The sequence below is a fragment of the Cherax quadricarinatus genome, chromosome 56 (assembly GCF_038502225.1).
Source record: "Cherax quadricarinatus isolate ZL_2023a chromosome 56, ASM3850222v1, whole genome shotgun sequence".
Lineage (NCBI taxonomy): Eukaryota > Metazoa > Arthropoda > Malacostraca > Decapoda > Parastacidae > Cherax > Cherax quadricarinatus.
Window position 1 is genome coordinate 23268035 of NC_091347.1, and position 25087 is coordinate 23293121.

At 45.0% G+C, this 25087-nt stretch overlaps 1 protein-coding gene across 1 annotated transcript in view; it reads right to left on the reverse strand.

The window, feature by feature from the left end:
- Positions 1-20000, reverse strand: part of LOC128700780 (cytosolic carboxypeptidase-like protein 5) — a 352900-nt gene extending 332900 nt beyond the window's left edge. Inside the window, exon 1 of the mRNA XM_053794220.2 lies at positions 19499-20000. The gene's annotated coding sequence lies outside the window, so the exon portion shown is untranslated. The remainder of the gene's footprint in view (positions 1-19498) is intronic.
- Positions 20001-25087: the final 5087 nt, after the last annotated feature.

Sequence of the window (25087 nt, forward strand, 5' to 3'; positions counted from 1 at the left end):
CAAACCTTTGTACTTTCTCTAACTTCTTGACGTGTTTGCCCAGGTGTGGGTTCCAAACTGGTGCTGAATACTCCAGTATGGGCCTGATGTACACAGTGTACAGCGTCTTGAACGATTCCTTATCAAGGTATCGGAACGCTATTCTCAGGTTTGCCAGGCGCCCGTATGCTGCAGCAGTGTGTGTGTGTGTGTGTGTGTGTGTGTGTGTGTGTGTGTGTGTGTGTGTGTGTGTGTGTGTGTGTGTGTGTGTACTCACCTAGTTGTACTCACCTAGTTGAGGTTGCAGGGGTCGAGTCCAAGCTCCTGGCCCCGCCTCTTCACTGGTCGCTACTAGGTCACTCTCCCTGAACCATGAGCTTTATCGTACCTCTGCTTAAAGCTATGTATGGATCCTGCCTCCACTACATCGCTTCCCAAACTATTCCACTTACTGACTACTCTGTGGCTGAAGAAATACTTCCTAACATCCCTGTGATTCATCTGTGTCTTCAGCTTCCAACTGTGTCCCCTTGTTACTGTGTCCAATCTCTGGAACATCCTGTCTTTGTCCACCTTGGCAATTCCTCTCAGTATTTTGTATGTCGTTATCATGTCCCTCCTATCTCTCCTGTCCTCCAGTGTCGTCAGGTTGATTTCCCTTAACCTCTCCTCGTAGGACATACCTCTTAGCTCTGGAACTAGTCTTGTTGCAAACCTTTGCACTTTCTCTAGTTTCTTCACGTGCTTGGCTAGGTGTGGGTTCCAAACTGGTGCCGCATACTCCAATATGGGCCTAACGTACACGGTGTACATGGTCCTGAATGATTCCTTATTAAGATGTCGGAATGCTGTTCTGAGGTTTGCTAGGCGCCCATATGCTGCACAGTTATTTGGTTGATGTGCGCTTCAGGAGATGTGCCTGGTGTTATACTCATCCCAAGATCTTTTTCCTTGAGTGCGGTTTGTAGTCTCTGACCCCCTAGACTGTACTCCGTCTGCGGCCTTCTTTGCCCTTCCCCAATCTTCATGACTTTGCACTTGGTGGGATTGAACTCCAGGAGCCAATTGCTGGACCAGGTCTGCAGCCTGTCCAGATCCCTTTGTAGTTCTGCCTGGTCTTCGATCGAGTGAATTCTTCTCATCAACTTCACGTCATCTGCAAACAGGGACACCTCAGAGTCTATTCCTTCCGTCATGTCGTTCACAAATACCAGAAACAGCACTGGTCCTAGGACTGACCCCTGCGGGACCCCGCTGGTCACAGGTGCCCACTCTGACACCTCGCCACGTACCATGACTCGCTGCTGTCTTCCTGACAAGTATTCCCTGATCCATTGTAGTGCCTTCCCTGTTATCCCTGCTTGGTCCTCCAGTTTTTGCACCAATCTCTTGTGTGGAACTGTGTCAAACGCCTTCTTGCAGTCCAAGAAAATGCAATCCACCCACCCCTCTCTCTCTTGTCTTACTGCTGTCACCATGTCATAGAACTCCAGTAGGTTTGTGACACAGGATTTCCCGTCCCTGAAACCATGTTGGCTGCTGTTGATGAGATCGTTCCTTTCTAGGTGTTCCACCTATGTGTGTGTGTGTGTGTGTGTGTGTGTGTGTGTGTGTGTGTGTGTGTGTGTGTGTGTGTGTGTGTGTGTGTGTGTGTGTGTGTGTATGTGTGTGTATGTGTGTGTATGTGTGTGTATGTGTGTGTATGTGTGTGTGTGTGTGTGTGTATGTGTATGTGTGTGTGTGTGTGTGTGTGTGTGTGTGTGTGTGTGTGTGTGTGTGTGTGTGTGTGTGTGTGTACAATTCAAACTGTTAAACAAAGGTCATATTAAGGTACATTAATTTAAATGGATGAGGAACAGCATAATAAAGTGCTCGCAGTAATAAAGAAGTGTACTAACAATCAATAAACAAAACTGAAATACAGAAATGACAGGCACTAGAGACCAAACATGTGTGCGTAGTAACGCATATGATAAACCCAAGAGGATACCACATTATAAAAAGAGTGAGAGAACCAAAGAGCAAAATAAAAATATTAAATATTAATAATAACTCTCAGGATGGCTGGGAGACGCCCAGTGTGACCATAATTCAAGTCAGGTAGCAAAGCTCTCACAGGATTTCCTGATACAGTTAAGAAAATCCTTTATTGCGGATGCTAAAGCTGGGGATATTCTGTCATATACTGTCCGGTTACCAGGACTGCCTCACGCTATCTGTTGGAACTATATGTGAAGCTACCTGGAGCCCCCTAGTGCTATATGTTGGAACTATATGTGAAGCTACCTGGAGCCCCCTGGTGCTATATGTTGGAGCTATATATCAAGCTACTAGGAACCTCCAGTGCTATCTGTTGGAGCTATATGCGAGGCTACCAGAACACCAGTGCTATCCGCTGGTGCAATATACAATAAGATCCTCTAAATTAGATTGCTATGTGATGGAATAAGGCATCCTCGGTCTCCAGTAATCCCTGACCTCCGTCCCGTCATATTTACACAAACACACGTAGAAAACACCACGCTATCTTAAATGAGCTTCGTCTCTCGCTGTTTAGTTGTGTACACACAATGACTAATATATATATATATATATATATATATATATATATATATATATATATATATATATATATATATATATATATATATATATATATTATATACACACACACACACACACATACATACATTTCATATCATGGTCTCTAAGTTCCACTCATACTCTCCAAGTTACACTGGCCGCCGCCGCCGCTAAGCTTTCATGTTTAATGATTTAAGTTTGAATAAATAATTACAGAGTAAAAAAAAAAAAAAAGCCAACTTGAGGACCAATACAGAGACCATTGTTCCAGATACTCTTTTGTTGCGCAAATATTTGTTTTTCCAAACTTTTGTTCAGAGGATTTTTGTTTTGGCTTCCGGAACAATTGGTTTATGAAATGTTGTGGCTGTACTTCCCTTCTCTCCCCCCCCCCTCTATTACTCCTCTTTTTTCCCCCTCTATTACCCCTTACCCCTCCATTATGCTTCTTCCACTTCCATTACCTCTCCCCTCCTCCCCCTTTATTATCCCTTATCCCTCCTCCCCCACCATTATCCCTTCTCCTCCTCCTCCCTTTCATCACCCTTCTTCCCTCCTCCATCACCCTTCTTCCCTCCTCCATCACCCTTCTTCCCTCCTCCATTACCCTTCTCCTCCCCTTCCATTACCACCTCTCCTCCTCCTCCATTAAACCTTCCCCTCCTCCCCCTTTCATAACCTCTACCCTACGGATCCCCCAACCCTCTTCCTGCTTTCCCTTCCACTCCTTTTTTCCCCTTACATCTCCCTTTCCCCCTTTCATCTCCTCAACCCAATATCCCTGGTCCAAACCAAATTTCCCTGCTACAGCTCCCTTCCCCAGTCTTTTTTCCCCCCACCAATAATTCCCCTCTCTCCCCCCCCCTCAATTTCCTTCTCCAAATACTCTTTCTCCTTCACCAATCTAAATCACCTAAATAATGTTTATTGACAGAGTATTCTCGCTTCTTAATCCCCTCTTTCCTCTACCCCCCTCCCTTACATTTTACCCCTTTTTTAACCCCTCTCTGACACCCCTCTTCCTCCTAACCCCCAACATCGCTTCTTCGCTATAAAACAAAAAATGGCAACAAAATTCTTCTACTTGATATTTTTTGGGTGAAATCTTGTGGGTGTGAGCTGGTTGGTGTGGGCGGGTTGGTGTGGGCGGGTTGGTGTGGGCGGGTTGGTGTGTGGTGGTTGGTGTGTGAGGGTTGGTGTGGGCGGGTTGGTGTGGGCGGGTTGGTGTGGGCGGGTTGGTGTGGGCGGGTTGGTGTGGGCGGGTTGGTGTGGGCGGGTTCACTACTATTCACCTTGTCAATGAAACATATTTATAATCACTTCCGTGCTCAGTTTTTCAACACGGGAGGGAGAGAGAAGCTGTTACACCATCACTGGTGAAGCTTCGTCTTCCACAGTAAACATCGTGAGGGGGGGAGAGAGAGAAGCTGTTACACCATCACTGGTGAAGCTTCGTCTTCCACAGTAAACATCTGGGGGAGAGAGAGAAGCTGTTACACCATCACTGGTGAAGCATCGTCTTCCACAGTAAACATCGTGAGGGGGGAGAGAGAGAAGCTGTTACACCATCACTGGTGAAGCTTCGTCTTCCACAGTAAACATCGTGAGGGGGGGGAGAGAGAAGCTGTTACACCATCACTGGTGAAGCTTCGTCATCCACAGTAAACATCGTGAGGGGAGGAGAGAGAAGCTGTGTTACACCATCACTGGTGAAGCTTCGTCATCCACAGTAAACATCGTGAGGGGGGGAGAGAGAGAAGCTGTGTTACACCATCACTGGTGAAGCTTCGTCTTCCACAGTAAACATCGTGAGGGAGGGAGAGAGAGAAGCTGTGTTACACCATCACTGGTGAAGCTTCGTCATCCACAGTAAACATCGTGAGGGGGGGAGAGAGAAGCTGTGTTACACCACTGGTGAAGCTTCAAACAACCCAGATATTGGAGAAGAAACTTCAGACGACGTTTCGGTCCATCTTGGACGTTATAAAGGTCCAGGACTGACTGAAAGGTCGTCTTAGGTCTCCTTTTATTACATAGATTAGTGTAGCGTTTTACACAATACAAAAATCCCGGTCACGTGTGTGACAAGATCTCCTCATTGAGAATATCAAAAATATTTGTTTTTTTGTTTTTCTACATTTTTGCATACACAAAATATTTTGTTTACGTAACTATATAAAGAATTGTTACAAAACAACACACTCACGATATTGAACAACACGGACCCACACGGGCTCTCACAAGACTCGGTCTTCAACATACAAACACGGACCCACATGGGCTCACGTTGTTGATAGAACATAAGAATGACGAATACGAGAGAGAGAGAGAGAGAGAGAGAGAGAGAGAGAGAGAGAGAGAGAGAGTAGTGCAAGAGGAAGCAATGTAGGGAGGCCAGCGGAGTTCACCAGTTTTAAGATACTTAGAGAGTTCATTTCTCAGCATAGTGGAAACAAGGCAGGAAGGGATTTGAGTGAGAGTGGGACTGGGTGGGAGTGGGTTTGGGTGGGAGTGGGTTTGGGTGGAAGTGGGTTCAGTGAGAGTGGGTTTGGGGAGTCGGGTGCCCAGGGTACACCTCCCAACACCAGGACAAGGAAAGCATTTTACAGGAACGCAGCCATGTGTTGGGTAGGTGGCTGTGGCACCACCTGCCTGGGGGTCTGTATTGGCAGGAGAGAGAGAGAGAGAGAGAGAGAGAGAGAGAGAGAGAGAGAGAGAGAGAGAGAGAGAGAGAGAGAAATTTAATCTCTCCATTCCCACTTCCTCCTTTCGACCCTCTTTCCCTCCCCTCTTTCACTTTTTTCCTCTGCTGTTTCTTCCCACTCCACTTTTTCCCTCTTCTCCACCTACCCTCTTTTTCCCCCCTTACCCAGGATATTTCGCTTCTCCCCTCCCCTCATTCCTTTCACTCTTCTTAAACTATCTTTCAGCTGGATAACTATCCCTAACTTCATTCCAAACCTGTCAAATTATCCAGCAGTTATATTCCTATCCCAACTTCAACCAGACTATCACACTTGAAATGATTTCCTAATTACACAGACATATATATATATATATATATATATATATATATATATATATATATATATATATATATATGCATGCAATAAGATCACAGTAAACAGATGATTTTAACACACACACACACACACACACACACACACACACACACACACACACACACACACACACACACACACAAACACACACACAAACACACACACAAACACACACACAAACACACCACTTCGATGTTCTTGCCTGGAAGGACTGGGACTCGGTTTTCCTGAAGGAGTATCGAGCCCTCAACATCTCGCTTAACTCAAAATATTACACATTTTTTTTATTTTCTTAAAATATAGTGAAAAAAAAGAAAATATGATCCATTCGTTAATGAAAAAAATTCCTTTTTTTTTTAAATTTTAATGAAAAACTTGGTTAAATTTGGCCACAATGTACTTTGCTGTTCCTTACACCTAGTTTTATGAGCTAGTCAAATTTCACGATAGCTAATTAACCCACGAAATTATTTTTTTTGGGCGTGGCAAAAAGCTACAATATTTGGGTAATTAAGACTACTGGAGTAGTCTTACTCATCCAGTGGAGTGGCTCCTCCACTTTCAACCCCACTGTCATACGCAGCTTCCAAAGCACTCACACGCACATAAAGTAGAGAAAAGTGAAAAATGGGAGTCGTCCTAGTCGCCACCAGGACGTAGGAAAAGTAAGTCATGTTCCAGTGGACGAGATTCATCACAGCTGCAAGAAGGGCCAGATGGGAACCCCCTCTCACCCCTTGCCTTCCCTGGAAGAGCCAGCTGGGGGCAGCGGGTGTCCAGCCTGCGCCTCTCCAGGAGAGCCAGCTTGGGCAGGGGGTGTGACCCCCCCGCCTCCCCAAAGAACCAGCTGGGGCAGAGGGTGTACAGCCCCCGCCTCCCCAAGAACCAGCTGGGACAGAGGGGTGTCCGGCCCCCGCCTAGCCAAGAAGAGCCAGCTAGGGCAGGGGGGTGTCCGGGCCCCCGGGCAACATTCACACACCTCATTTCCTAATATTTTACACGAGTCTGGCAAATTTAAGAAGTCCCAAGATTTTCTGTTCTTTCACGGTTTTTTTCCAAGACACACACTGCTGTGTGTAATATTTATTATATATATATATATATATATATATATATATATATATATATATATATATATATATATATATATATATATATATGTCGTGCCGAATAGGCAGAACTTGCGATCTTGGCTTAAATAGCAACGCTCACCTTGCCATATAGGACAAGTGAAAATTTGTGTATGCAATAATTTCGCCAAAATCATTCTGAACCTAACGAAAAAAATATATTTCACTGTGTTTGTTTAGTATTAAATTACTGTAAACAAATCTAAAATATATTTAGTTGGGTTAGGCTAAAATATTTATAATAAGGTTATATATTCTTTTGGTGTATATATATATATATATATATATATATATATATATATATATATATATATATATATATATATAATGTCGTGCCGAATAGGCAGAACTTGCGATCTTGGCTTAAATAGCAACGTTCATCTTGCCATATAGGACAATTGAAAATTTGTGTATGCAATAATTTCGCCAAAATCATTCTGAACCTAACGAAAAAAATATATTTGATTGTGTTTGTTTAGTACTAAATTATTGTAAACGTATTTAAAATATATTTATTTGGGTTAGGCTAAAATAAATTGTTCTTGTTGTAATAAGGTTAGGTAAGTTTTCTAAGATTCTTTTGGTACAAAATTATAAATTTTTATATTCACATTAATGAAAAAAATATATCTTTAAACGTATAAGAGAAAATTTTAGAAAGGACTTAATTTTAAATGAGTTCTTGCTAATTGACCAGTTTTACATATTCGGCACGACATATATATATATATATATATATATATTATATATATACATATATTATATATATACATACATACATATTATATATATATATATATATATATATATATATATATATATATATATATATATATATATATATATATATATATAATGCAAAACAACCACGGGGGGAGTAGAATGATAGCTCTAGGCCTTTCGTGTTGCCATCAACACATTATCAGGAGCTTGCAAAATTGCAGAAAAGACCCTTTTTTCTGCAATTTTGCAAGCTCCTGATGTGTTGATCGCAACACAAAAGGCCTAGAGCTATCATTCTACTCCCCCCGTGGTTGTTTTGCATTCTGTATCGCTTGGTTTGCGATATTTGCTTATATATATATATATATATATATATATATATATATATATATATATATATATATATATATATATATATATATATATATATATTATATATATATATATATATATATATATACATAATTTGAAGATGAGGTCAACCACAGAATTGATAATGAAAAGGATGGGGCTGGGACACTGAGGCATCTGTGGAAAGAGCCTTATCCATAGAGACAAAAAGGGTAATGTATCAAAGTATAATAATACTATCAATGTTATATACATGTGAATCATGACTAAAACGTTGCAGCAAGGAGGCTGGAGGCAGTGGAAATGTCATGTAGTGTGATTATTTTGCAAAGAATTCGTGGCCTGGAGATTAGAAAGTATGGCTTTACCTAAAATATTATTCAAAGAGGGCTGAGGAGGGGCTATTGAAGTGATCTGGACATTTCGAGAGGAGGAAAATGGGATGATTAGGATTGTGTGCAAATCTGGGGATGGAGAAAATGAAGGGTAGGGGTTGTTCCAGACAAGGTTGGAGGGAGGGGGTAAAGGAAGTTCTACGAGGGGCCTGGACAGGCTTATGTGAGCATGTTAGGCAGTTGTGTAGGCAAGTGAATTTCATGATTTGACGTGTTGTTAGTGTGTGAACCAGATAAGATTTATAGAGAGACTCAGGAAAAGCGCTTAACTGGCCTTGAGTTCTGGAGATGGAAAGTATAGTGCCTGCACTCTGAAGAAACGATGGAGATGTTGCAGTGTGAAGGCTCATGTGAACTCTGAGATCACCACATCTGGGAAAACAGTGAATGATTGATGGTGAAAATATTCTTCCCTTTCGGGTCACCCTACCTCGTTGGGAGACGACCTGGTATAAAGAACGCAGGTAGTAATTCAAGGCTTGCTGCACCTGGTCATATTCAAAGTCAGTAATTCAAAAGCAACCAGGTCAAGGCAAACACAGAAGGGGTAGTTTTTCTTTACCCGAATATTCCTCCGCCACAACGCATAATATTTAAAAAGTTAAATTAGCAGAATAACAATTAGAGCGAAGAGTCACTCATAGCAGGAGTGGACTGGACCAGCGCAAGGGTCTGCCTCTCAGCCAGGCAGGCAGGTGTGGCATTACCGTGGTTAAGGAGCCGGCTGTCATGCTATTGGTGGGTCGAACTGGATAATTACTAGAGCAGTGGGGCCCCAGAACTCTCAATATTCTAAATTTCCAGTTCGCCAATGGCTGTGTGATGAACGTCGAGTAAATGGAACTCTTCGTACACCACACCCAGTGTTAAAATATATATGTATATGTGTAAATGTCTTACCAACTAAGCTGAATCAGCGAGTTTGGGTTAATAAGAAATGGTCATTTCTACAGAATAAGCAGACTGAGAATTTGTATATGTTCAGTAAAATTATGCTAAATAAACTACATTCGTTACTGTTTAGATTAAGTGAAGTTTGTAAGTTAGTTTTGGTGCAGAACAAACTATTTCATTTCAAATTTAAAAATGTATATTAGTCTATAAGAGAAAACTTAAAATACTCCAGTTTTTTTAGGACAGTTTGGCCTAACTAACTTATTAAGCATTAATATACATGTATAATGTAATGCAGCGCTACAGGGAAGGATGTGCTAAGAAGGCATGTGAAATGTGTGCATGTGTAGGGGATGCACCTGTGTTATGAGTGGGGAAGAGTGCAAAGGTAAAATAAAATCGAAGGTGGTGCAGCAGGTTACTTTTCAAGAGCCAAAGAGAGAGTTTACAACAAAGGTGGGACTTTCAGCAAGGAGGTCAGTTAGTGTGTGTTGGGGCAGTGGAGACGCTACGAGTTAATTCTGGGTGCATACAATATTTAATGTCACCTTACTGCTGTGTCCTGTCAGTTTAAAATATATTTAGTCAAAACTCTGGAGATATTGCAGTTTTAAATGCCCTGCACAGCCATTTTGTTAGGACAAATGAACACAGATTGTAAACAACTTCCCTTCCTTGATGGTAAGTTATATATAATTTTAACTTGAAACACATTTTCCAGGTGTGTGACCACTTTGCCGGCTTATCTAGCTCCTGCAACACTGGTACACTCTGCTGCCGATGGAGCCCGTTTTCCTAATTTCGCGTCATCAGCGAAAATTGCCTATTTTCGACGTTAGTCCTGTTTCTAGATAATTAATGTAGATTAGGAAGAGGAAGGGACCGAGGGACGATCCCTAAGGTGCCCCACGAGAGAGAGAAAGCAAGAGAGCGAGAAAGAGGCAGAGGGAGGGAGGGAGATGGGATAACGGGGTACAGGAAGGGATGAAGGGAGATGGAATGAAGGGGAAGAGAGATGGGATGAGGGGGGTAGAGGAAGGGTTGAAGGGAGATGGAATGAAGGGGAAGAGAGATGGGATGAGGGGGATAGAAAAAGGGATGAAGGGAGATGGGATGAGGAGGTAGAGGAAGGGATGAAGGGAGATGGGCTGAGGAGGTAGAGGAAGGGATGAAGGGAGATGGGCTGAGGAGGTAGAGGAAGGGATGAAGGGAGATGGGATGAGGGGGAAGAGGAAGGGATGAAGAGAGATGGGATGAGGGGAAAGAGGAAGGGATGAAGGGAAAGGGGATGGGAAGGTGTGTAGGAAGAGGGAAAGTGTTTCCAGATACAAAAAAAAATACGCAAGGTCCTTGAGGCATCTCCTGCAGGACAGACCTACCACCATTCCATCTTTTCCATTTTTCCATCCCTCCTTCCCTTTCTCCCTCACCCTACTCCTTCCCTTTCCCCAATCTCTCTCCACAATTCCTTCAATCTTTCCAGCCATCTCTTCTTTCCCTCTCAATCCCCCCACACGTATCTTCACCCCGACCAAGACTGCTGCAGCAAAACATCCACAGAAACTCCTCCTTCCCCAGGAAGCATTTAACCCCTCCTTCTTTCACCCACTAGCCAAGGGTGTGTGTGTGTGTGTGTGTGTGTGTGTGTGTGTGTGTGTGTGTGTGTGTGTGTGTGTGTGTGTGTGTGTGTGTGTGTGTGTGTGTGTGTGTGTGTGTTAAAAGTGACCACCACCCATGAAAGGAGCATCGGGAAACGCCATCGGCTAAAAACCAATTACCAAAAATCAGCCGCCTTCAGAGAAATTGAGTAAAAACAATAATACAGGAGTAATCGGGCCTCATTAGCGAAACGAGTGATTGTTTTGCGGGCGTGGCTGCGGGCGTGGCTGCGGGCGACGGTAGGTGGTGGGCGGGGTGGGGGGGTTGGTGGGCGGCCAGGTTCTACTTGATTGGTTGAAACTTGCTAACAGGTGAGACGTGACTCAAATTTCGGCTGGGCTTCAGAAGTTTGGCAGGTGAAGGAGGCGCAACAGCGGACACTGACAGATGGGAAACACGACCTTGCTCGGGGAGGGTGAAAGTGCCAGAGTGCCTCGAGTGCCACACTGGGAGTTATCCCCCGAGGGCGGCAGCCCTCAGCGGCGCGAGGAGGGAGCTAGAGACGTGACTGACTTGCCAGGGGAACTGACGAAGCCGCAGCTCCTGCATCAAAGAAGGAAAATACATTCACCATCACTCACGCCCTACCTACCTCTCCAGAAGTGAAGACAGCGATTAAAGTGATTTATTTTATTCGTAATAAACCTACCATATAACCATCTAATATATTGATTAGAGTTAACTTTCATTACTATTAATAATGTAATAAATATGTGAGTAAATGATTTGGAATAAAGATTCCCAAATATTTCAAGTCTTCTCAAATATTTCTCTTATATTTCATATCTTCTCCTTACGTCTTTATTAGTCTTTCATTAACGTCATTTACTTGCATCTCTGACGTTTGTCTTCCCGTTACGTCTCTTTTACTGACGTCTTTCACTTACCACCAGTTCCACCGGAAAAAAATATAAAATGCCGTGAGAAAGTAAGGTCTTTCACTTAAGAAAAATGTCTCCCCCCAGCAAGAAATTTTGCTTCTCTCGGCTAATCCGACGTCAATCGCCAAGAAAATTCTGCTGGCGAGAAAATCATTTCATCAAGAAAAGTGTCAATCAGGGAGTAATTCTCTCCTTTCTGGAGATATATTCTGTACCGAGGCTCCAACCCTCCCTCACCTTACACAGGGCACTGTGACCAGGTCCCGTAGGTTCTCCCACCTCCCTAATCTACCCCATCCCACACTCTGGTACTCGGTATTAATCTTGATGATAGATACCGACAGACTGGTTTACTGGTTTAAAAAGACATGTCAACAAACACTAGGACATTTTATTAGATATCGTTTCGGTCCCGAGACCTTGATCAGGACCAAAACGTCATAATGTTTGCTCTCGGACCCACAATGGAAATAAGGTTTCATATTCTCTATGAAGCCTCTAGCAAGGCTTCATAATGTAGATGACTGGTTCAGAGAACCGACAAGTTGATAAATTAGACACATGTGCAACACTTGGGTATCTTAAATGAGGAAACGTTTCGTCACACAGCGGCTTTATCAGTCCATACAAAGGAGAATGGTGAAGAACAAGAGGAGTTTGAGGTAATCAGTCCATCAGCCTTGAGTCGATGTGAAGAAACTGATGGACTGATCACATCGACTCAAGGCTGAGGGACTGATTACCTCAAACTCCTCCCGTTCTTCACCATTCTTCTTTGTGCTGGACTGATGAAGCCACTGTGTGGCGAAACGTTTCCTCATTGAAGATACCCAAGTGTTGCACATGTGTCTAATTTATCAAGGCTTCATATTCTTTATGAAGCCTCTAGCAAGGCTTCATATTCTTTATGAAGCCTCTATCAAGGCTTCATATTCTTTATGAAGCCTCTATCAAGGCTTCATATTCTTTATGAAGCCTCTAGCAAGGCTTCATATTCTTTATGAAGCCTCTAGCAAGGCAACCTTTCCCCGCTGCTTCCATAAGTTGCGCTAAAACTTAAGGTATCATCACAAAGTTGGAAAACACTCAACTTAATAAAGTCTTTCTTCTAAGATCAAAAGTTGCTAAGACGAAACCTACTAAAACTCTGCCAAGAATCCAACTTTCACGGAAATGTTTACATTTGAGCAGAAAAATTATGCAGCTGGAACACTGGCAGAAATTTCGCTTAAGAGGAACACCATTAGCGCGGTATGCGTTCCTGGTGCATACCACGCACTTATACCACCAGCCAACCTGCACTACCACTACCACCACCAGCAAACCTGCACTACTACAATCACTCCTACCACCAGCCAACCTGCACTACTACCACCACCCCACCACCAGCCAACCTGCACTACTACCACCACCCCCACCACAAGCCAACCTGCACTACTACCACCACCCCCAGCCAACCTGCACTACTAGCAACCTGCACTACCACCACCCCACCACCAGCCAACCTGCACTACTACCACCACCCCCACCACAAGCCAACCTGCACTACTACCACCACCCCCAGCCAACCTGCACTAGTACCATCACTCCTACCACCAGCCAACCTGCACTACTACCATCACTCCTACCACCAGCCAACCTGCACTACTACCACCACCAGCCCCCCTGCACTACTACCACCACCCCCACCACCAGCCAACCTGCACTACCACCACCACCCCCAGCCAACCTGCACTACCACCACCACCCCCAGCCAACCTGCACTACCACCACCACCCCCAGCCAACCTGCACTACTAGCACCACCCTCACCATCAGCCAACCTGCACTACCACCACCCCCACCACCAGCCAACCTGCACTACCACCACCACCCCCACCACCAGCCAACTTGCACTACTACCACCACCCCCACCACCAGCCAACCTGCACTACTACCACCACCACCAGCCAACCTGCACTACCACCACCACCCCCAGCCAACCTGCACTACCACCACCACCCCCAGCCAACCTGCACTACCACCACCACACCCAGCCAACCTGCACTACTACCACCACCCCCAGCCAACCTGCACTACTACCACCACCCTCACCATCAGCCAACCTGCACTACTACTACCACTACCATCAGCAGCAGCCAATTTGTATTACCACAACTATTAGCCAATTTGCACGAACATTACAAGCCAGTTTTCACTACCATCATCACCCAACCTGCACTATCACAACTACCACTATCCAAGTAGCAACAGCGTGACTACCACCACCACTACACGGGAGAAAGGAGAAAACCAGCAAGAAACGCAGCAACAGCGGCAGGACCTGTAGCAGCATCAACAGGAGCAGGACCTGTAGCATCAACAGGAGCAGGACCTGTAGCATCAACAGGAGCAGGACCTGTATCATCAACATGAGCAGGACCTGTAGCATCAACAGGAGCAGGACCTGTAGCATCAACAGGAGCAGGACCTGTAGCATCAACAGGAGCAGGACCTGTAGCAACAGCAACAACAAAGAAAAAAAGAAAAAATGTCAATCTCAACTGCAGCAACAGGAGTAACGGCAGCAGCAGGACCTGTAGCATCAACAGGAGCAGGACCTGTAGCAACAGCAACAACAAAGAAAAAAGAAAAAATGTCAATCTCAACTGCAGCAACAGGAGTAACGGCAGCAGCAGGACCTGTAGCATCAACAGGAGCAGGACCTGTAGCATCAACAGGAGCAGGACCTGTAGCATCAACAGGAGCAGGACCTGTAGCATCAACAGGAGCAAGACCTGCAGCATCAACAGGAGCAAGACCTGCAGCAGCATCAACAGGAGCAAGACCTGTAGCAGCATCAACAGGAGCAAGACCTGTAGCAGCATCAACAGGAGCAAGACCTGTAGCATCAACAGGAGCAAGACCTGTAGCACCAACAGGAGCAAGACCTGTAGCATCAACAGGAGCAGGACCTGTAGCATCAACAGGAGCAGGACCTGTAGCATCAACAGGAGCAGGGCCTGTAGCATCAACAGGAGCAGGACCTGTAGCAGCATCAACAGGAGCAAGACCTGCAGCATCAACAGGAGCAGGACCTGTAGCATCAACAGGAGCAGGACCTGTAGCATCAACAGGAGCAAGACCTGTAGCATCAACAGGAGCAGAACCTGTAGCATCAACAGGAGCAAGACCTGTAGCATCAACAGGAGCAGGACCTGTAGCATCAACAGGAGCAAGACCTGCAGCATCAACAGGAGCAGGACCTGTAGCATCAACAGGAGCAGGACCTGTAGCATCAACAGGAGCAGGACCTGTAGCATCAACAGGAGCAGGACCTGTAGCATCAACAGGAGCAGGACCTGTAGCATCAACAGGAGCAGGACCTGTAGCATCAACAGGAGCAAGACCTGTAGCATCAACAGGAGCAAGACCTGTAGCATCAACAGGAGCAGGACCTGTAGCATCAACAGGAGCAAGACCTGCAGCATCAACAGGAGCAAGACCTGCAGCATCAACAGGAGCAAGACCTGCAGCATCAACAGGAGCAGGACCTGTAGCATTAACAGGAGCAGGACCTGTAGCAGCATCAACAGGAGCAACAACAAAATAATGGCATTTTTAACTGAAACATCAGCAGCAACTGCAACAGCAGCAGCATTAACAGCAGCAGCAACTGCAACAGCAGCATCAACTGCAGCATCAGAAGCAAAAGCAGCACCTCTAGAAGGGAAGGAGAACACAATGATGGTTTACCCACTGGCCAAAATAGTCACAAGTGTGCTGGCAGTGGCCTGAGAGCCTAGGTGTGGGTGGTGGCGTGGACTGTGTGGGTGGTTACTAAATGGGTGGGTAGTGAGGTGAAGGGAATGGGTGGTGACGTAATCTGTGTGGCTGGTGAGCTGAAGGAAATGAGTGGTGACTAGAAGGGTGTGGTAACGTGAATTGTTTGGCTGGTGAGGTGAAAGACATGGGTGGTGACGCGAAGGGCGTGGGTGGTGACGTGAAGGGCGTGGGAGGTTGCATAGCTGGGGGAAGGGGGAGAGAGACAGACAGACTGGGAGAGATTGCTCAGTGACAGTGAAGGAGGCTGCTGTTACCAGCAATCACAAAAAAGGCTGACCTACTTGCAAACCATTTTGCTGCCAAGATGCAAGTGCCAGAGCCAGAGTGCTGACCTTCACGGCTGACTGCAATAACTGTCAACGTTGTCTGTGGTTCATCTCCCACTTAAATCTTTTGATATAGCAGAAAATACTGTAGAACCAGACACTGTGAGCCCATGATTGCTCAGATGTATTGGCTACTAGCTTTACCATGTACAGGTTCTCAGCTACAGACTATTACTTTCTACTATGTGAACGACGATATACTTCAGAAATGATCACTCTGTAGATGACCTCTAATTAAATAACTCCACTACGTGACACAAATCACTGTGACTACATGAATGTATTATCAACTGAATGGGTACTGCTGGTACCTTTGACCGGATATGACATCGTGGCCTCCTGGAACCATTACAGACACTAAGTTAACTGGTGGCAGCGTACCACATAATAGTGCTTGGTCTATTCCTATAAAGCGTCTACTTTAACGATATATACCTCACTTCATCAATGAAATCTCATACCTATGTAGATGACTACACTCTAACATTTACCGATAAGTGAAAGATGTCCATTATTATTATGGGGAAGCGCATGTGGGGGGGAGGGAGGTATTCATGCTCAATACAGGGAACCTGAGTACAGATCCAATTCCCTAGATCAAGAGCCCTTCACCAGCGTCAAGGAACCTCCCACGATGGGAAAAATGTCCATTTCCCTCAGGATTATTATCGCTTTTATCTAACTTTTAGCTAAACTTGGAAGTAATAGGAAGTCACATTTACTTGGGACAAAACAAATGATAATAGCCTCTAGACAGTATGTCACTACTACTGGAATTCAGATAAGAATGAACAGAAGTCTTAGTACCCAGTGATGAAGTCGATACTGAAGGTTAAAAATGTGATTCTGCATTGACTATGAAAAAAACATCAGAATAAATCTTACAAGCAAGCAAACGAGAAGCGTCCAGCATAACGGTACAACCATTGTTTTCTTAAGAACAGATGGTGCAAGACTGTAAGAGGAACAAGGTTCCTCTTACCTCTGATATACACTTTTTGCTTTAATTCTCTTCTTCCTCCCTTCCACTTCCTTCTCTCATCTCATTTCCGAATTCTATAGAATGCAGAGAAGCCATCCAACAAAACTCATCTCTTTAGTTAAACATGTCATTTCAACAGAGCCATTAACACTGCAGAGATGTCTCTGGCCTAGCAGTCATATTAGAGAGCAATGTTCTCAAGGTCCCACTCTCAGCTGAACATTGCAATCATAAGACAGCTGTATGATCATAACAAGGGAAGCTATCAGCAGTCTTACACTGGCTGTATTCTTAAGGGCACAGCCCCATCAACAATCATTCATTACTCAAATAACTTGCCACTGCAATTGGTTATCTCAGCCTATGGGCGGAGAAACAAAAACCAATTGATCACTGTAAACCAATTGATCACTGTAAACCAACTGATCACTGTAAACCAACTGATCACTGTAAACCAATTGATCATTGTAAACCAACTGATCACTGTAAACCAATTGATCATTGTAAACCAATTGATCACTGTAAACCAATTGATCATTGTAAACCAATTGATCACTGTAAACCCAGCCCACAGCTGGCTACAACTCCCTCAACTGAGGATTAAGACATGTCCAACAGTTGGGTATCTTTATTGATGGAACGTTACAGAAGGCTTCTTCAGTCAAATACAGAGGGAGCAGTAGTATTGAAACAAAGGTGTAATCACTCCATCAACCTTGGAGAAAACGTATTTGAGGCGGTCAGTCCCTCAGCTTGGAGGTACCCAACTGTTGCGCATGTCTTAATCCTCAACTTGTCGGTATTCTATAACAATTCCAACATAATTCCCTCACTGTATCAGTATGAAATTACGGCATTGTTATTTAGAGAACAGCTCATAGCTGGTAAAATAAATACAGAAACTCTGAACTAAACCCCTGTAGAAGATTATTATTATTATCAAAGGGGAAACGCTAAACCTGTAGGATTATACAGCGCCTGTGGGGAAGATGGAAGGTATTCAGGCTTAATTCAGGAAACTGGAGCACAGATCTAATTCCCTAGATCAAGAGCCCTTCACCAGCGTCAAGGAACCTTCCTTGAGGGATGTAGAAGACCTAAATGTACAAAAAATGGCGAGGGGAGGGGAGGGAAGGGAGGGAGAAGGTAAGGGAAGGTGTGGGGAGGTGTCCGGGGCCCAAGACTGTTCAACAGCCTCCCATCAAGCATTAGGGGAATTGCCAATAAACCCCTGGCTGCCTTCAAGAGAGAGCTGGATAGATATCTAAAGTCAGTGCCGGATCAGCCGGGCTGTGGCTCGTACGTTGGACTGCGTGCGGCCAGCAGTAACAGCCTAGTTGATCAGGCCCTGATCCATCGGGAGGCCTGGTCATGGACCGGGCCGCGGGGGCGTTGATCCCCGGAATAACCTCCAGGTAGCTGTGGTATATTCAGTTCTTGAAACAATAGCTAATAATTAGTAATTCTTATTTAGCTTAAATAATCTTACATATTTTACACCAAGATATTTTAATAAAATTTTTGTTACTGTGTATATGACAATACTGCAAGTGGCTCAGCACCAGGAAACAGTGTGCCAACTGGAGGCGCAACGCTGACACAACACCAGTACAAGTCCTTTACTGGTACATCGTCTCAGACATGAGTGCGATTTTTCAAGCACTTGAAAAAAAGGCAACGCATGGGTGAAACGTTGTACCTTTAATGGACTTGACTACCACTAGTGTCAGGTGGTCACTCCCTCAGCTGAGGGGACTGACCACATCAAAACTCTTCAAGGGTGATGGACTGATTACATCGTCTTTACAGTATCTCTATTGCTTCTGCTGCCTCCTCTGTACTCGACTGAAGAATCCTACTGTGTAGGCGAAACGTTTCGGAATAAAGTTATCTAACTGTTGCACATTGTCTATCATTATCATATTCACTAGTGTCTTGCAGCAGGGAATACAGTGCCACTTCATGGACATTAATACAGCTGATGGCATTGTGTTGTATTTTGTCCACCCACTTGTTGGCTACAAGAGACCAGGGCGTGCATGAAAGCCATGCCAGCCAATAATAAGCTTTGTTATAATATAAATGGCTCTCGGTGCTGTCGGGGCCTTTTGATATTTGCAACCGAAGCAGCAATGGCAAGAAAGTTTGTTTACACACGTCAGGTGGCGCCATCCAGCAGCGCGTGCGTGCCAATTAACTACGTAACTGTCAGCAGAACATCTCCTCCCCCCCCCTCTCAATCCCCAGACCACACACCTTCCTTTTAAAAGTACATTAAGAGGCGCCTCAGCTTCCCTGTCTCCTTATATTATGTTTATTTTTTCCCTATAATCTACCTTCTCCATAATTACTATCGCATTTACTTTGTCTGCTTTCGTATGGTAAAATCTAGGATCTTAACTTAATTCATGACGTAACTTAACAAATCTTTGTGGACAACTGTGTTTCACAATTGCAAGTGCAATAGTAATTATGGACAAGGTATATAGGGGAAAAATAACATTATTAAAAGACAGGAGAACAGACGTGCCCCTTAAAGCTCCCACTGGTTTAATGGTGATATACACCGATAACATACATAATAATTAAATTATTATACAGAAGAATAATCACCTGGGTAATATGAGATTGCAAATACTAAGAGAACAGAGATATATTAAATAATTCATCTCGCGATTAAATAAATAGAAAATTTTCACCAATACTCACCTTGACGACGCTGCTCAGGCTGATGATGACCGAGTGATCCAAATACCAACTGAATGACGCAAAAACTTAGTAACCCTCGATACTAGCCACACAATTTCTTTCCTACTGCAGCTCTCTTGATCCCGTCATTGTCCCGCTCGTCTAGATATACTGACTTCCTCACTTTTTTTGTCCTGTTTCCTGACAAACATTATACTTACAATCTTTTCTAGTAAGTATGACTTTGTAAATGGTCCAAGTCGGACCGAAACATCGTCGTATGTTTCTCTCTCCTGTGTGCGGGTTATTTGCGTACTTTCAAAATGGTTGTCCAATTAATAAACCATCGCTGTCTACACTATTATCGTAATCACATCCACGGAAAAAGTGCTCAACCCGTAAGGGCCAAGGAATGCCTGGGGAACAGCGGTTAATCAGATGGATATCCACTGTTCGTTAATATTTGATGTGGTCAGCAGACCAGCCACACACTGACAACATTACTCAAGTAGTGTTGAGTGTTGCCACTCACTCAGCATGACACACCGCTGTACAAGCACTCCAGTATATTTATTCACCACTTATTCATATACAACTTATATACACACACCAGAGCTGTATTTCTCTCGGAGTATATACTCTGAAAGTTTAATCTCTATTTTAGAGATTGAAGTATTCTTGTTTGGTGGTGAAAAAACTTACGTAGCAGCCCTAATGATCCTAGTGTAGCCGATAGGTTTTAAACCACATTAACCATGCATCACTTGCCCACACACTTATTTTGTTTAAGTGTTTCGAAGTTACATGTATCATTGTGATTAAAGCTAACAGTAATATATGTTATAAAGAGTACAGCCATTTTTAATTAGTTACAGCCTAGAAAACAGAATTATTATTATTATTATTATTATTATTACTTTTTTTTATTATTATTATTATTATACTCAAGAGACGGCAGTTCTTCATATTAGGGTATATCTGGAGATCTGGAGTTTATCTGGAGAGAGTTCCGGGGGTCAACGCCCCCGCGGCCCGGTCTGTGACCAGGCCTCCTTAGGTCAGTGTCCCGGGATGCGACCCACACCAGTCGACTAACACCCAGGTACCCATTTTACTGATGGGGAACATAGACAACAGGTGGAAAGAAACGCGTCCAATGTTTCTACTCTGGCTGGGAATCGAACCCAGGCCCTCACCGTGTGAAGCGAGAGCGTTAACCACCAGGCCACCACAATATAACACGTGATTGCAAATATGTAAAAAAATATATAAACGCATATGTGCTTACACACACATCTTCAGAAGATGTATAAGCACATGAAAGCGCCCAGGTTTTATTTCCTATTTTCACTATGGTATTTTTACATTTGAGTATATAAACTGTACCTTTAAACTGACTGACTATTGTATTTATCTTCATAAAAAAAATCTCTTAACATCTATTAGAGGAAACCTTTCGCTGCTAGTGACTTCATCCATTAAGATTAATGAAGCCACCCGTGGCGAAACGTTTCCTGTACTGTCATCAAGTGTACGTAAGTGTCCTTATCCCCAGCTGGTCCGTATGATTATCTACAGGCAACTCTCCTGCTGTGTGAGGCGTCTCCTGCACCGCTGATGACGGTCATCCTTACTCACTAATGTGTTACATTAATCACACGCACACTGTTCAGCAAGACGACAGTGTTCTCTCGCTTATTCCAGTTATCAGTCTCTCTCTCTCTCTCTCTCTCTCTCTCTCTCTCTCTCTCTCTCATTTACTAACACCTAATAATTTAATGATCCTACAGTATTAAGGGTGTGAGTTACTGCCATATATTAAGTAACTTTAAAAGTTAAAAGTAGTTACTTTATCTCAGGTTATTTTAAGTCGTTGTCATACGGTCTACTTTATTAGAAAGTGACCTTATACAAGGTTCTTTAAATATTAAGCAGCGTTAATACAAGGGCGAGCTGGAACTATCTGCAAGAAAGTTTTCAGTTACTCAATTGCTGTCTTAAAATCCATTTGTTGTGAGAACAAACTCCCAAGTGTGGGTTATATTGTTAGAACATGTCATAAGCATCAGTATGACCAGGAATAAATCATCAGCAACGGATTGACACTACTGAGGAGAGTATTGCTGTATAGTGAGACTACTGATGGTTGTTCGTCTTGTAGTATAGTAACCGTCTTCTGGCTATCCACGAAGCAAAGCATAGTAGGGAGCCTTGAGAATACACTGCCTTGTACAATAACAGTAAGCCCTGATGCCTCCCTGGTGTTGATGACTGTACATAATAATTAAATTATTGTCCAAAAGTCTAAACATGGATGGTGGTTAGATTTGTAAGATGCTCGTTCATCTTGTAGGTCCGAGTAGATTTCGTCACAGCCACACTGGTGAGAGATTCATCTGTAAAAACTTGCATTTGTGGTCACAGTGGTGGCCCATGCTAACCTCCCTATGGCATATAAAATATACCTAGTTGGAATAATCTTATTGTAGCCAGCTGGCCCAGTGGCTTACGCACTGGCCTGGAGTTTCACGACTCACTTACCATGCGTTCTAACCCCACCCGTTACCTGGTTTGTTTCCAACAGTGTTATTACGACTTTCAAGCAACAATTCAGTACACGTTTCTTCCTCCACTGCAAAAGCATAACACAACACGAAACTCAAAAGTAAAAGAAAAAATATAAACGAGGGTAAGGAATCTTAAACAAGGGTGATAAAACACGGGAACATATCTCCACCTGGTTTTCCATAGTCCGCAAATAAATCTTATAGGGAGGGGGGTTAAACTTTACAATTTCCCCTTCTCCATCCCTCTCCCCTGTCTATTCCCCCTCCCATTCTCTGTAATCTTTCTCAAAAAAAAAAAAATAGTTTTTCCTGCTATGCTATTTGACATACAGTCAAGTGTATGCGTGACTGTGTGTGTGTGTGTACGCAACTGAGCTCCTGTACACGCCAGTCTGTGTACATGGAGATGACATATGGCTGTCATCACCCCTGTCTACCTTTATTAATGTTTCTTGTACCGCCTGAGACATTTTAACATATTTTAACAGAATTAACAGAGATTAATGTTAATCTTCAAAGGTGTGTAAATAATGGGCCAGCCTCCTGCCCTTGCTACCTTACCCAGGGCTCCCTCACACAGGACTCCCTTACCCAGGGCTCCCTCACTCAGGGCTCCCTCACCCAGAGCTACCTCACCCAGGGCTCCCTCACCCAGGGCTACCTCACCCAGGGCTCCTTCACCCAGGGCTACCTCACACAGGGCTCCCTCACCCAGGGCTACCTCACCCAGGGCTCCCTCACCCAGGGTTCCCTCCAGGGCTCCATCACCCAGGGTTCCCTCCTCCAGGACCTCACCTAGGGCTCCATCACTCAGGACTACTTCACTCAGGGCTCCCTCACTCAGGACTACCTCACCCAGGGCTCCATCACTCAGGACTACCTCACTCAGGGCTCCATCACTCAGGACTATCTCACTCAGGGCTCCATCACACAGGACTACCTCACCCAGGGCTCCATCACTCAGGACTACCTCACCCAGGGCTCCATCACTCAGGACTACCTCACCCAGGGCTCCATCACTCAGGACTATCTCACTCAGGGCTCCATCACACAGGACTACCTCACCCAGGGCTCCATCACTCAGGACTACCTCACCCAGGGCTCCATCACTCAGGACTACCTCACTTAGGGCTCCATCACTCAGGACTACCTCACCCAGGGCTCCATCACTCAGGACTACCTCACTCAGGGCTCCATCATTCAGGACTACCTCACTCAGGGCTCCATCACTCAGGACTACCTCACTCAGGGCTCCATCACTCAGGACTACCTCACCCGGAGCTCCATCACTCAGGACTACCTCACCCAGGGCTCCATCACTCAGGACTACCTCACTCAGGGCTCCATCACTCAGGACTACCTCACTCAGGGCTCCATCACTCAGGACTACCTCACCCAGGGCTCCATCACTCAGGACTACCTCACCCAGTGCTCCATCACTCAGGATTACCTCACCCAGGGCTCCATCACTCAGGACTACCTCACCCAGGGCTCCATCACTCAGGACTACCTCACCCAGGGCTCCAGCACTCAGGACTATCTCACCCAGGGCTCCATCACTCAGGACTACCTCACCCAGGGCTCCATCACTCAGGATTACCTCACCCAGGACTACCTCACCCAGGGCTCCATCACTCAGGACTATCTCACCCAGGGCTCCATCACTCAGGACTACCTCACCCAGGGCTCCATCACTCAGGACTACCTCACCCAGGGCTCCATCACTCAGGACTACCTCACCCAGGGCTCCATCACTCAGGACTACCTCACCCAGGGCTCCATCACTCAGGACTACCTCACCCAGGGCTCCATCACTCAGGACTACCTCACTCAGGGTTCACACACGCTGTTTCTTACTGCTATTAAAGATAAACATATAAAAGCGTATATGTACTTAGCTACTTGCACGGAGCATGTTGTGTTCGCAGGGGTTGATTCATAGCTCCTGTCACCATCTTTTTAACAATATTGCTCGACTTACTGATTTCTGGCTTCTAGAGCCCTATCATATCCATTACTAGAACTGTGTATGATATTTGTCTTAACAGACGGAAACCATCCATGGAAGCACTCCAGGACCGGGCCGCGGGGGCGTCGACCCCCAGAACACCCTCCAGGTATACTCCAGGACCTGGTCGCTGGGGCCTCGACCCCCAGAACACCCTCCAGGTATGCTCCAGGACCGGGTCGCTGGGGCGTTGACCCCAAGAACACCCTCCAGGTATACTCCAGGACCGGGCCGCTGGGGCGTCGACCCCCAGAACACCCTCCAGGTATGCTCCAGGACCGGGTCGCTGGGGCGTTGACCCCAAGAACACCCTCCAGGTATACTCCAGGACCGGGCCGCTGGGACGTCGATCCCCAGAACACCCTCCAGGTATACTCCAAGACCGGGTCGCGGGGGCGTTGACCCCCAGAACACCCTCCAGGTATACTCCAGGACCGGGTCGCGGGGGCGCTGACCCCCAGAACACCCTCCAGGTATACTCCAGGTATACATCGTTACTTATCCCCAAACACTTATTTTTACTTTACAAAAACGCCAAGTCATTCTTCAACAATACCAAATCATTCTCCAGCAACAATGCTGCGCCATCCTGCAACAATAACACGTCCTCCAACAATAACTACAAGCCAAACTCCAACACACAACACAACGCTAACCTTGACAATCATCAGAATATCTAAGAGGGAAAACTGCAGAGGTAAGACCCCCGCCAATTACTCGCAAGAGATCCTCCTTGTAGGAGGAGGAGGAGGAGATGGAAGAGGAAGAGGAGATGGAAGAGGAAGAGGAGATGGAAGAGGAAGAGGAGATGGAAGAGGAAGAGGAGATGGAAGAGGAGTAGCAGGAGGAGGAGGATCTTGTGCGAAGCATGTATTTCTTCTCCTCAGCTTCACTGTTCACTGGCCGGAATGTTTCACTTAAAGTTCACCTCAATTTACACCACGTCCGGAATTCAGTATTTTTGCAGGGGCATCCTCGACACTTTCTCTCTCTCTCTCTCTCTCTCTCTCTCTCTCTCTCTCTCTCTCTCTCTCT